This window comes from Pseudophryne corroboree, chromosome 5 (assembly GCF_028390025.1).
Source record: "Pseudophryne corroboree isolate aPseCor3 chromosome 5, aPseCor3.hap2, whole genome shotgun sequence".
Lineage (NCBI taxonomy): Eukaryota > Metazoa > Chordata > Amphibia > Anura > Myobatrachidae > Pseudophryne > Pseudophryne corroboree.
In genome coordinates this window covers 369012622-369027191 of record NC_086448.1, presented here as the reverse complement: position 1 = coordinate 369027191, position 14570 = coordinate 369012622, and positions in this window count along the sequence as shown.

Below are 14570 nucleotides of genomic sequence, written 5' to 3'. Positions count from 1 at the left end.
GTAATTCTAGAACACCGACATTCCATTTTCGAATTCTAGAACTCCCAACATTCTATTTTGGAATTCTGCAACATCAACATTCTGTTTTGGAATTCTAGAACTCCCAACATTCTATTTTGGAATTCTGCAACACCAACATTCTATTTTGGAATTCTAGAACTCCCAACATTCTATTTTGGAATTCTGCAACACAAACATTCTATTTTAGAATTCTAGAACTCTCAACATTCTATTTTGGAATTCTGGAACTCCCAACATTCTATTTTGTAATTCTAGAACACCAACATTCCATTTTCGAATTCTAGAACTCCCAACATTCTATTTTGGAATTCTGCAACACAAACATTTTATTTTGGTATTCTAGAACTCCCAACATTCTATTTTGGAATTCTAGATCTCCCAACATTCTATTTTGTAATTCTAGAACACCGACAATCCATTTTCGAATTCTAGAACTCCCAACATTCTATTATGGAATTCTGCAACATCAACATTCTATTTTGGAATTCTAGAACTCCAAACATTCTATTTTGGAATTCTGCAACACCAACATTCTATTTTGGAATTCTAGAACTCCCAACATTCTTTTTTGGAATTCTAGAACTCCCAACAGTGTATTTTGGAATTCTAGAACTCCCAACATTCTATTTTGGAATTCTAGAACTCCCAACATTCTATTTTAGTAGTCTAGAACTCCCAACATTCTATTTTGGAATTCTGCAACACCAACATTCTATCTTGGAATTCTAGAACTCCCAACATTCTATTTTGGAATTCTAGAACTCCCAATATTCTATTTTGGAATTATAGAACTCACAACATTCTATTTTAGTATTCTAGATCTCCCAACATTCTATTTTGGAATTCTAGAACTCCCAACATACTATTTTAGTATTCTAGAACTCCCAACATTCTATTTTGGAATTCTAGAACGCCCAACATTCTATTACAGTGTTCTAGAACTCCTAATAGACTATTTTGGTATTCTAGAACTCCCAACATTCTTTTTTTAAATTCTAGAACTCCCAAAATTCTGTTTTGAAATTCTAGAACTCCCAACATTCTATTTTGAAATTCTAGATTTCCCAACATTCTATTTTGGAATTCTAGAATGCCCAACATTCTATTACAGTATTCTAGAACTCCTAACAGACTATTTTGGTATTCTAGAACTCCCAACATTCTTTTTAAAATTCTAGAACTCCCAACATTCTATTTTGGAATTCTAGAACTCTCAACATTCTATTTTGGAATTATAGATCTCCCAACATTCTATTTTGTAATTCTAGAACACCGACATTCCATTTTCGAATTCTAGAACTCCCAACATTCTATTTTGGAATTCTGCAACATCAACATTCTATTTTGGAATTCTAGAACTCCCAATATTCTATTTTGGAATTCTAAAACTCCCAACATTCTATTTTGGAATTATAGAACTCCCAACATTCTATTTTGGAATTCTAGAACTCCCAACATTCTATTTTGGAATTCTAAAACTCCCAATATACTGTTCTGAAATTCTAGAACTCCCAACATTCTATTTTGGAATTCTGCAACACCAACATTCTATTTTGCAATTCTAGAACTCCCAACATTATTTTTTGGTATTCTAGAACTCCCAACATACTATTTTGGAATTCTAGAACTCCCAACATTCTATTTTGTAATTCTAGAACACCAACATTCCATTTTCGAATTCTAGAACTCCCAACATTCTATTTTGGAATTCTGCAACACAAACATTCTATTTTAGAATTCTAGAACTCTCAACATTCTATTTTGGAATTCTGGAACTCCCAACATTCTATTTTGTAATTCTAGAACACCAACATTCCATTTTCGAATTCGAGAACTCCCAACATTCTATTTTGGAATTCTGCAACATCAACATTCTATTTTGGAATTCTAGAACTCCCAACATTCTATTTGGGAATTCTGCAACACCAACATTCTATTTTGGAATTCTAGAACTCCCAACATTCTTTTTTGGAATTCTAGAACTCCCAACATTGTATTTTGGAATTCTAGAACTCCCAACATTCTATTTTGAAATTCTAGAACTCCCAACATTCTATTTTAGTATTCTAGAACTCCCAACATTCTATTTTGGAATTCTGCAACACCAACATTCTATCTTGGAATTCTAGAACTCCCAACATTCTATTTTGGAATTCTAGAACTCCCAATATTCTATTTTGGAATTATAGAACTCCCAACATTCTATTTTAGTATACTAGAACTCCCAACATTCTATTTTGGAATTCTAGAACTCCCAACATTCTATTTTAGTATTCTAGAACTCCCAACATTCTATTTTGGAATTCTAGAACGCCCAACATTCTATTACAGTATTCTAGAACTCCTAATAGACTATTTTAGTATTCTAGAACTCCCAACATTCTTTTTTTTAAATTCTAGAACTCCCAAAATTCTGTTTTGAAATTCTAGAACTCCCAACATTCTATTTTGGAATTCTAGATTTCCCAACATTCTATTTTGGAATTCTAGAATGCCCAACATTCTATTACAGTATTCTAGAACTCCTAACATACTATTTTGGTATTCTAGAACTCCCAACATTCTTTTTAAAATTCTAGAACTCCCAACGTTCTATTTTGGAATTCTAGAACTCCCAACATTCTATTTTGGAATTCTAGATCTCCCAACATTCTATTTTGTAATTCTAGAACACCGACATTCCATTTTCGAATTCTAGAACTCCCAACATTCTATTTTGGAATTCTGCAACATTAACATTCTATTTTGGAATTCTAGAACTCCCAACATTCTATTTTGGAATTCTGCAACACCAACATTCTATTTTGGAATTCTAGAACTCCCAACATTCTTTTTTGGAATTCTAGAACTCCCAACATTGTATTTTGGAATTCTAGAACTCCCAACATTCTATTTTGGAATTCTAGAACTCCCAACATTCTATTGTGGAATTCAAGAACCCCCAACATTGTATTTTGGAATTCTGCAACACCAACATTATATCTAGGTATTCTAGAACTCCCAATATTCTATTTTGGAATTCTAAAACTCCCAACATTCTATTTTGGAATTATAGAACTCCCAACATTCTATTTTGGAATTCTAGAACTCCCAACATTCTATTTTGGAATTCTAAAACTCCCAATATACTGTTCTGAAATTCTAGAACTCCCAACATTCTATTTTGGAATTCTGCAACACCAACATTCTATTTTGCAATTCTAGAACTCCCAACATTCTTTTTTGAATTCTAGAACATACAACAGTGTATTTTGGAATTCTAGAACTAACAACATTCTATTGTGGAATTCATGAACTCCCAACATTCTATATAGGATTTCTAGAACTCCCAACATTCTATCTTGGACTTCTAGAACTCCCAATATTCTATTTTGGAATTCTAGAACTCCCAACATTCTATTTTGGTATTCTAGAACTCCCAACATTCTATTTTGGAATTCTGCAACACCAACATAATATCTTGGTATTCTAGAACTCCAAACATTCTATTTTGGATTTCTAGAACTCCCAACATTCTATTTTAGAATTCTGCAAAACCAACATTCTATCTTGGAATTCTAGAACTCCCAACATTCTATTTTGGAATTCTAGTACTAATAATATTCCATTTTGGAATTCTAGAACGCCCAACATTCTATTTCAGTATTCTAGAACTCCTAACATACTATTTTGGTATTCTAGAACTCCCAACATTGTTTTTTAAAATTCTAGAACTCCCAACATTCTATTTTGAAATTCTAGAACTCCCAACATTCTATTTTTAGTATTCTAGAACTCTTAACAGACTATTTTGGAATTCTAGAACTCTCAACATTCTTTTTTTTATTCTAGAACCCCAATATACTATTTTGGAATTCTAGAACTCCCAACATTCTATTTTGGAATTCTGCAACACAAACATTCTATTTTAGAATTCTAGAACTCTCAACATTCTATTTTGGAATTCTGGAACTCCCAACATTCTATTTTGTAATTCTAGAACACCAACATTCCATTTTCGAATTCTAGAACTCCCAACATTCTATTTTGGAATTCTGCAACACAAACATTCTATTTTGGTATTCTAGAACTCCCAACATTCTTTTTTGGAATTCTCGAACTCCCAACATTGTATTTTGGAATTCTAGAACTCCCAACATTCTATTTTGGAATTCTAGAACTCCCAACATTCTATTTTAGTAGTCTAGAACTCCCAACATTCTATTTTGGAATTCTGCAACACCAACATTCTATCTTGGAATTCTAGAACTCCCAACATTCTATTTTGGAATTCTAGAACTCCCAATATTCTATTTTGGAATTATAGAACTCCCAACATTCTATTTTAGTATTCTAGAACTCCCAACATTCTATTTTGGAATTCTAGAACTCCCAACATTCTATTTTAGTATTCTAGAACTCCCAACATTCTATTTTGGAATTCTAGAACGCCCAACATTCTATTACAGTATTCTAGAACTCCTAACAGACTATTTTGGTATTCTAGAACTCCCAGCATTCTTTTTAAAATTCTAGAACTCCCAACATTCTATTTTGGAATTCTAGAACTCCCAACATTCTATTTTGGAATTCTAGATCTCCCAACATTCTATTTTGTAATTCTAGAACACCGACATTCCATTTTCGAATTCTAGAACTCCCAACATTCTATTTTGGAATTCTGCAACATCAACATTCTATTTTGGAATTCTAGAACTCCCAACATTCTATTTTGGAATTCTGCAACACCAACATTCTATTTTGGAATTCTAGAACTCCCAACATTCTTTTTTGGAATTCTAGAACTCCCAACATTGTATTTTGGAATTCTAGAACTCCCAACATTCTATTTTGGAATTCTAGAACTCCCAACATTCTATTGTGGAATTCAAGAACCCCCAACATTGTATTTTGGAATTCTGCAACACCAACATTATATCTAGGTATTCTAGAACTCCCAATATTCTATTTTGGAATTCTAAAACTCCCAACATTCTATTTTGGAATTATAGAACTCCCAACATTATATTTTGGAATTCTAGAACTCCCAACATTCTATTTTGGAATTCTAAAACTCCCAATATACTGTTCTGAAATTCTAGAACTCCCAACATTCTATTTTGGAATTCTGCAACACCAACATTCTATTTTGCAATTCTAGAACTCCCAACATTCTTTTTTGAATTCTAGAACTCACAACAGTGTATTTTGGAATTCTAGAACTCCCAACATTCTATTGTGGAATTCATGAACTCCCAACATTCTATATAGGATTTCTAGAACTCCCAACATTCTATCTTGGACTTCTAGAACTCCCAATATTCTATTTTGGAATTCTAGAACTCCCAACATTCTATTTTGGTATTCTAGAACTCCCAACATTCTATTTTGGAATTCTGCAACACCAACATAATATCTTGGTATTCTAGAACTCCAAACATTCTATTTTGGATTTCTAGAACTCCCAACATTCTATTTTGGAATTCTGCAACTCCAACATTCTATCTTGGAATTCTAGAACTCCCAACATTCTATTTTGGAATTCTAGAACTCCCAATATTCTATTTTGGAATTCTAGAACTCCCAATATTCTATTTTAGAATTCTAGAACTCCCAACATTATATTTTGGTATTCAAGAACTCTCAACATTTTATTTTGGAATTCTGCAACACCAACATTATATCTTGGTATTCTAGAACTCCAAACATTCTCTTTTGGAATTCTAGAGCTCCAAACATTCTATTTTGGAATTCTACAACACCAACATTATATCTTGGTATTCTAGAACTCCAAACATTCTCTTTTGGAATTCTAGAGCTCCCAACATTCTATTTTGGAATTCTAGATTTCCCAACATTCTATTTTGGAATTCTAGTACTAATAATATTCTATTTTGGAATTCTAGAACGCCCAACATTCTATTTCAGTATTCTAGAACTCCTAACATACTATTTTGGTATTCTAGAACTCCCAACATTGTTTTTTAAAATTCTAGAACTCCCAACATTCTATTTTGAAATTCTAGAACTCCCAACATTCTATTTTTAGTATTCTAGAACTCTTAACAGACTATTTTGGAATTCTAGAACTCCCAACATTCTTTTTTTTTATTATTCTAGAACCCCAATATACTATTTTGGAATTCTAGAACTCCCAACATTCTATTTTGGTATTCTAGAACTCCCAACATACTATTTTGGAATTCTAGAACTCCCAACATTCTATTTTGTAATTCTAGAACACCAACATTCCATTTTCGAATTCTAGAACTCCCAACATTCTATTTTGGAATTCTGCAACACAAACATTCTATTTTAGAATTCTAGAACTCTCAACATTCTATTTTGGAATTCTGGAACTCCCAACATTCTATTTTGTAATTCTAGAACACCAACATTCTATTTTGGAATTCTGCAACACAAACATTCTATTTTGGAATTCTAAAACTCCCAACATTCTATTTTGGAATTATAGAACTCCCAACATTCTATTTTAGTATTCTAGAACTCCCAACATTCTATTTTGGAATTCTAGAACTCCTAATATTCTATTTTGGAATTCTAGTACGCCCAACATTCTATTACAGTATTCTAGAACTCCTAACAGACTATTTTGGTATTCTAGAACTCCCAACAATATTTTTTTTAAATTCTAGAACTCCCAAAATTCTGTTTTGAAATTCTAGAACTCCCAACATTCTATTTTGGAATTCTAGATCTCCCAACATTCTATTTTGGAATTCTAGAACGCCCAACATTCTATTACAGTATTCTAGAACTCCTAACAGACTATTTTGGTATTCTAGAACTCCCAACATTCTTTTTTTAAATTCTAGAACTCCCAACATTCTATTTTGGAATTCTAGAACTCCCAACATTCTATTTTGGAATTCTAGATCTCCCAACATTCTATTTTGTAATTCTAGAACACCGACATTCCATTTTCGAATTCTAGAACTCCCAACATTCTATTTTGGAATTCTGCAACACAAACATTCTATTTCGGTATTCTAGAACTCCCAACATTCTATTTTGGAATTCTGCAACACAAACATTCTATTTTAGAATTCTAGAACTCTCAACATTCTATTTTGGAATTCTGGAACTCCCAACATTCTATTTTGGAATTCTAGAACTCCCAACATTCTATTTTGGAATTCTGCAACACAAACATTTTATTTTGGTATTCTAGAACTCCCAACATTCTATTTTGGAATTCTAGATCTCCCAACATTCTATTTTGTAATTCTAGAACACCGACAATCCATTTTCGAATTCTAGAACTCCCAACATTCTATTATGGAATTCTGCAACATCAACATTCTATTTTGGAATTCTAGAACTCCCAACATTCTATTTTGGAATTCTGCAACACCAACATTCTATTTTGGAATTCTAGAACTCCCAACATTCTTTTTTGGAATTCTAGAACTCCCAACATTGTATTTTGGAATTCTAGAACTCCCAACATTCTATTTTGGAATTCTAGAACTCCCAACATTCTATTTTAGTAGTCTAGAACTCCCAACATTCTATTTTGGAATTCTGCAACACCAACATTCTATCTTGGAATTCTAGAACTCCCAACATTCTATTTTGGAATTCTAGAACTCCCAATATTCTATTTTGGAATTATAGAACTCCCAACATTCTATTTTAGTATTCTAGATCTCCCAACATTCTATTTTGGAATTCTAGAACTCCCAACATTCTATTTTGGAATTCTAGAACTCCCAACATTCTATTTTGGAATTCTGCAACACCAACATTATATCTTGGTATTCTAGAACTCCAAACATTCTCTTTTGGAATTCTAGAGCTCCCAACATTCTATTTTGGAATTCTGCAACACAAACATTTTATTTTGGTATTCTAGAACTCCCAACATTCTATTTTGGAATTCTAGATCTCCCAACATTCTATTTTGTAATTCTAGAACACCGACAATCCATTTTCGAATTCTAGAACTCCCAACATTCTATTATGGAATTCTGCAACATCAACATTCTATTTTGGAATTCTAGAACTCCCAACATTCTATTTTGGAATTCTGCAACACCAACATTCTATTTTGGAATTCTAGAACTCCCAACATTCTTTTTTGGAATTCTAGAACTCCCAACATTGTATTTTGGAATTCTAGAACTCCCAACATTCTATTTTGGAATTCTAGAACTCCCAACATTCTATTTTAGTAGTCTAGAACTCCCAACATTCTATTTTGGAATTCTGCAACACCAACATTCTATCTTGGAATTCTAGAACTCCCAACATTCTATTTTGGAATTCTAGAACTCCCAATATTCTATTTTGGAATTATAGAACTCCCAACATTCTATTTTAGTATTCTAGAACTCCCAACATTCTATTTTGGAATTCTAGAACGCCCAACATTCTATTACAGTATTCTAGAACTCCTAATAGACTATTTTGGTATTCTAGAACTCCCAACATTCTTTTTTTAAATTCTAGAACTCCCAAAATTCTGTTTTGAAATTCTAGAACTCCCAACATTCTATTTTGGAATTCTAGATTTCCCAACATTCTATTTTGGAATTCTAGAATGCCCAACATTCTATTACAGTATTCTAGAACTCCTAACAGACTATTTTGGTATTCTAGAACTCCCAACATTCTTTTTAAAATTCTAGAACTCCCAACATTCTATTTTGGAATTCTAGAACTCCCAACATTCTATTTTGGAATTCTAGATCTCCCAACATTCTATTTTGTAATTCTAGAACACCGACATTCCATTTTCGAATTCTAGAACTCCCAACATTCTATTTTGGAATTCTGCAACATCAACATTCTATTTTGGAATTCTAGAACTCCCAACATTCTATTTGGAATTCTGCAACACCAACATTCTATTTTGGAATTCTAGAACTCCCAACATTCTATTTTGGAATTCTAGAACTCCCAACATTCTATTGTGGAATTCAAGAACTCCCAACATTGTATTTTGGAATTCTGCAACACCAACATTATATCTAGGTATTCTAGAACTCCCAATATTCTATTTTGGAATTCTAAAACTCCCAACATTCTATTTTGGAATTATAGAACTCCCAACATTCTATTTTGAAATTCTAGAACTCCCAACATTCTATTTTTAGTATTCTAGAACTCTTAACAGACTATTTTGGAATTCTAGAACTCCCAACATTCTATTTTGGTATTCTAGAACTCCCAACATACTATTTTGGAATTCTAGAACTCCCAACATTCTATTTTGTAATTCTAGAACACCAACATTCCATTTTCGAATTCTAGAACTCCCAACATTCTATTTTGGAATTCTGCAACACAAACATTCTATTTTAGAATTCTAGAACTCTCAACATTCTATTTTGGAATTCTGGAACTCCCAACATTCTGTTTTGTAATTCTAGAACACCAACATTCCATTTTCGAATTCTAGAACTCCCAACATTCTATTTTGGAATTCTGCAACATCAACATTCTATTTTGGAATTCTAGAACTCCCAACATTCTATTTTGGAATTCTGCAACACCAACATTCTATTTTGGAATTCTAGAACTCCCAACATTCTTTTTTGGAATTCTAGAACTCCCAACATTGTATTTTGGAATTCTAGAACTCCCAACATTCTATTTTGGAATTCTAGAACTCCCAACATTCTATTTTAGTAGTCTAGAACTCCCAACATTCTATTTTGGAATTCTGCAACACCAACATTATATCTTGGAATTCTAGAACTCCCAACATTCTATTTTGGAATTCTAGAACTCCCAATATTCTATTTTGGAATTATAGAACTCCCAACATTCTATTTTAGTATTCTAGAACTCCCAACATTCTATTTTGGAATTCTAGAACTCCCAACATTCTATTTTAGTATTCTAGAACTCCCACCATTCTATTTTGGAATTCTAGAACGCCCAACATTCTATTACAGTATTCTAGAACTCCTAACAGACTATTTTGGAATTCTAGAACTCCCAACATTCTATTTTTGAATTCTAGATCTCCCAACATTCTATTTTGTAATTCTAGAACACCGACATTCCATTTTCGAATTCTAGAACTCCCAACATTCTATTTTGGAATTCTGCAACACAAACATTCTATTTTAGAATTCTAGAACTCTCAACATTCTATTTTGGAATTCTGGAACTCCCAACATTCTATTTTGTAATTCTAGAATACCAACATTCCATTTTCGAATTCTAGAACTCCCAACATTCTATTTTGGAATTCTGCAACACAAACATTCTATTTTGGTATTCTAGAACTCCCAACATTCTATTTTGGAATTCTAGATCTCCCAACATTCTATTTTGTAATTCTAGAACACCGACATTCCATTTTCGAATTCTAGAACTCCCAACATTCTATTTTGGAAATCTGCAACATCAACATTCTATTTTGGAATTCTAGAACTCCCAACATTCTATTTTGGAATTCTGCAACACCAACATTCTATTTTGGAATTCTAGAACTCCCAACATTCTATTTTGGAATTCTGCAACACAAACATTCTATTTTAGAATTCTAGAACTCTCAACATTCTATTTTGGAATTCTGGAACTCCCAACATTCTATTTTGTAATTCTAGAACACCAACATTCCATTTTCGAATTCTAGAACTCCCAACATTCTATTTTGGAATTCTGCAACACAAACATTTTATTTTGGTATTCTAGAACTCCCAACATTCTATTTTGGAATTCTAGATCTCCCAACATTCTATTTTGTAATTCTAGAACACCGACAATCCATTTTCGAATTCTAGAACTCCCAACATTCTATTATGGAATTCTGCAACATCAACATTCTATTTTGGAATTCTAGAACTCCCAACATTCTATTTTGGAATTCTGCAACACCAACATTCTATTTTGGAATTCTAGAACTCCCAACATTCTTTTTTGGAATTCTAGAACTCCCAACATTGTATTTTGGAATTCTAGAACTCCCAACATTGTATTTTGGAATTCTAGAACTCCCAACATTCTATTTTAGTAGTCTAGAACTCCCAACATTCTATTTTGGAATTCTGCAACACCAACATTCTATCTTGGAATTCTAGAACTCCCAACATTCTATTTTGGAATTATAGAACTCCCAACATTCTATTTTAGTATTCTAGATCTCCCAACATTCTATTTTGGAATTCTAGAACTCCCAACATTCTATTTTAGTATTCTAGAACTCCCAACATTCTATTTTGGAATTCTAGAACTCCCAACATTCTTTTTTTAAATTCTAGAACTCCCAAAATTCTGTTTTGAAATTCTAGAACTCCCAACATTCTATTTTGGAATTCTAGATTTCCCAACATTCTATTTTGGAATTCTAGAATGCCCAACATTCTATTACAGTATTCTAGAACTCCTAACAGACTATTTTGGTATTCTAGAACTCCCAACATTCTTTTTAAAATTCTAGAACTCCCAACATTCTATTTTGGAATTCTAGAACTCCCAACATTCTATTTTGGAATTCTAGATCTCCCAACATTCTATTTTGTAATTCTAGAACACCGACATTCAATTTTCGAATTCTAGAACTCCCAACATTCTATTTTGGAATTCTGCAACATCAACATTCTATTTTGGAATTCTAGAACTCCCAACATTCTATTTGGAATTCTGCAACACCAACATTCTATTTTGGAATTCTAGAACTCCCAACATTCTATTTTGGAATTCTAGAACTCCCAACATTCTATTGTGGAATTCAAGAACTCCCAACATTGTATTTTGGAATTCTGCAACACCAACATTATATCTAGGTATTCTAGAACTCCCAATATTCTATTTTGGAATTCTAAAACTCCCAACATTCTATTTTGGAATTATAGAACTCCCAACATTCTATTTTGGAATTCTAGAACTCCCAACATTCTATTTTGGAATTCTAAAACTCCCAATATACTGTTCTGAAATTCTAGAACTCCCAACATTCTATTTTGGAATTCTGCAACACCAACATTCTATTTTGCAATTCTAGAACTCCCAACATTCTTTTTTGGTATTCTAGAACTCCCAACATACTATTTTGGAATTCTAGAACTCCCAACATTCTATTTTGTAATTCTAGAACACCAACATTCCATTTTCGAATTCTAGAACTCCCAACATTCTATTTTGGAATTCTGCAACACAAACATTCTATTTTAGAATTCTAGAACTCTCAACATTCTATTTTGGAATTCTAGAACTCCCAACATTCTATTTTTGAATTCTAGATCTCCCAACATTCTATTTTGTAATTCTAGAACACCGACATTCCATTTTCGAATTCTAGAACTCCCAACATTCTATTTTGGAATTCTGCAACACAAACATTCTATTTTGGTATTCTAGAACTCCCAACATTCTATTTTGGAATTCTAGATCTCCCAACATTCTATTTTGTAATTCTAGAACACCGACATTCCATTTTCGAATTCTAGAACTCCCAACATTCTATTTTGGAATTCTGCAACATCAACATTCTATTTTGGAATTCTAGAACTCCCAACATTCTATTTTGGAATTCTGCAACACAAACATTTTATTTTGGTATTCTAGAACTCCCAACATTCTATTTTGGAATTCTAGATCTCCCAACATTCTATTTTGTAATTCTAGAACACCGACAATCCATTTTCGAATTCTAGAACTCCCAACATTCTATTATGGAATTCTGCAACATCAACATTCTATTTTGGAATTCTAGAACTCCCAACATTCTATTTTGGAATTCTGCAACACCAACATTCTATTTTGGAATTCTAGAACTCCCAACATTCTTTTTTGGAATTCTAGAACTCCCAACATTGTATTTTGGAATTCTAGAACTCCCAACATTCTATTTTGGAATTCTAGAACTCCCAACATTCTATTTTAGTAGTCTAGAACTCCCAACATTCTATTTTGGAATTCTGCAACACCAACATTCTATTTTGGTATTCTAGAACTCCCAACATTCTATTTTGGAATTCTAGATCTCCCAACATTCTATTTTGTAATTCTAGAACACCGACAATCCATTTTCGAATTCTAGAACTCCCAACATTCTATTATGGAATTCTGCAACATCAACATTCTATTTTGGAATTCTAGAACTCCCAACATTCTATTTTGGAATTCTGCAACACCAACATTCTATTTTGGAATTCTAGAACTCCCAACATTCTTTTTTGGAATTCTAGAACTCCCAACATTGTATTTTGGAATTCTAGAACTCCCAACATTGTATTTTGGAATTCTAGAACTCCCAACATTCTATTTTGGAATTCTAGAACTCCCAACATTCTATTTTAGTAGTCTAGAACTCCCAACATTCTATTTTGGAATTCTGCAACACCAACATTCTATCTTGGAATTCTAGAACTCCCAACATTCTATTTTGGAATTCTAGAACTCCCAATATTCTATTTTGGAATTATAGAACTCCCAACATTCTATTTTAGTATTCTAGATCTCCCAACATTCTATTTTGGAATTCTAGAACTCCCAACATTCTATTTTAGTATTCTAGAACTCCCAACATTCTATTTTGGAATTCTAGAACGCCCAACATTCTATTACAGTATTCTAGAACTCCTAATAGACTATTTTGGTATTCTAGAACTCCCAACATTCTTTTTTTAAATTCTAGAACTCCCAAAATTCTGTTTTGAAATTCTAGAACTCCCAACATTCTATTTTGGAATTCTAGATTTCCCAACATTCTATTTTGGAATTCTAGAATGCCCAACATTCTATTACAGTATTCTAGAACTCCTAACAGACTATTTTGGTATTCTAGAACTCCCAACATTCTTTTTAAAATTCTAGAACTGCCAACATTCTATTTTGGAATTCTAGAACTCCCAACATTCTATTTTGGAATTATAGATCTCCCAACATTCTATTTTGTAATTCTAGAACACCGACATTCCATTTTCGAATTCTAGAACTCCCAACATTCTATTTTGGAATTCTGCAACATCAACATTCTATTTTGGAATTCTAGAACTCCCAACATTCTATTTGGAATTCTGCAACACCAACATTCTATTTTGTAATTCTAGAACACCAACATTCCATTTTCGAATTCTAGAACTCCCAACATTCTATATAGGATTTCTAGAACTCCCAACATTCTATCTTGGACTTCTAGAACTCCCAATATTCTATTTTGGAATTCTAGAACTCCCAACATTCTATTTTGGTATTCTAGAACTCCCAACATTCTATTTTGGAATTCTGCAACACCAACATAATATCTTGGTATTCTAGAACTCCAAACATTCTATTTTGGATTTCTAGAACTCCCAACATTCTATTTTAGAATTCTGCAAAACCAACATTCTATCTTGGAATTCTAGAACTCCCAACATTCTATTTTGGAATTCTAGTACTAATAATATTCTATTTTGGAATTCTAGAACGCCCAACATTCTATTTCAGTATTCTAGAACTCCTAACATACTATTTTGGTATTCTAGAACTCCCAACATTGTTTTTTAAAATTCTAGAACTCCCAACATTCTATTTTGAAATTCTAGAACTCCCAACATTCTATTTTTAGTATTCTAGATCTCTTAACAGACTATTTTGGAATTCTAGAA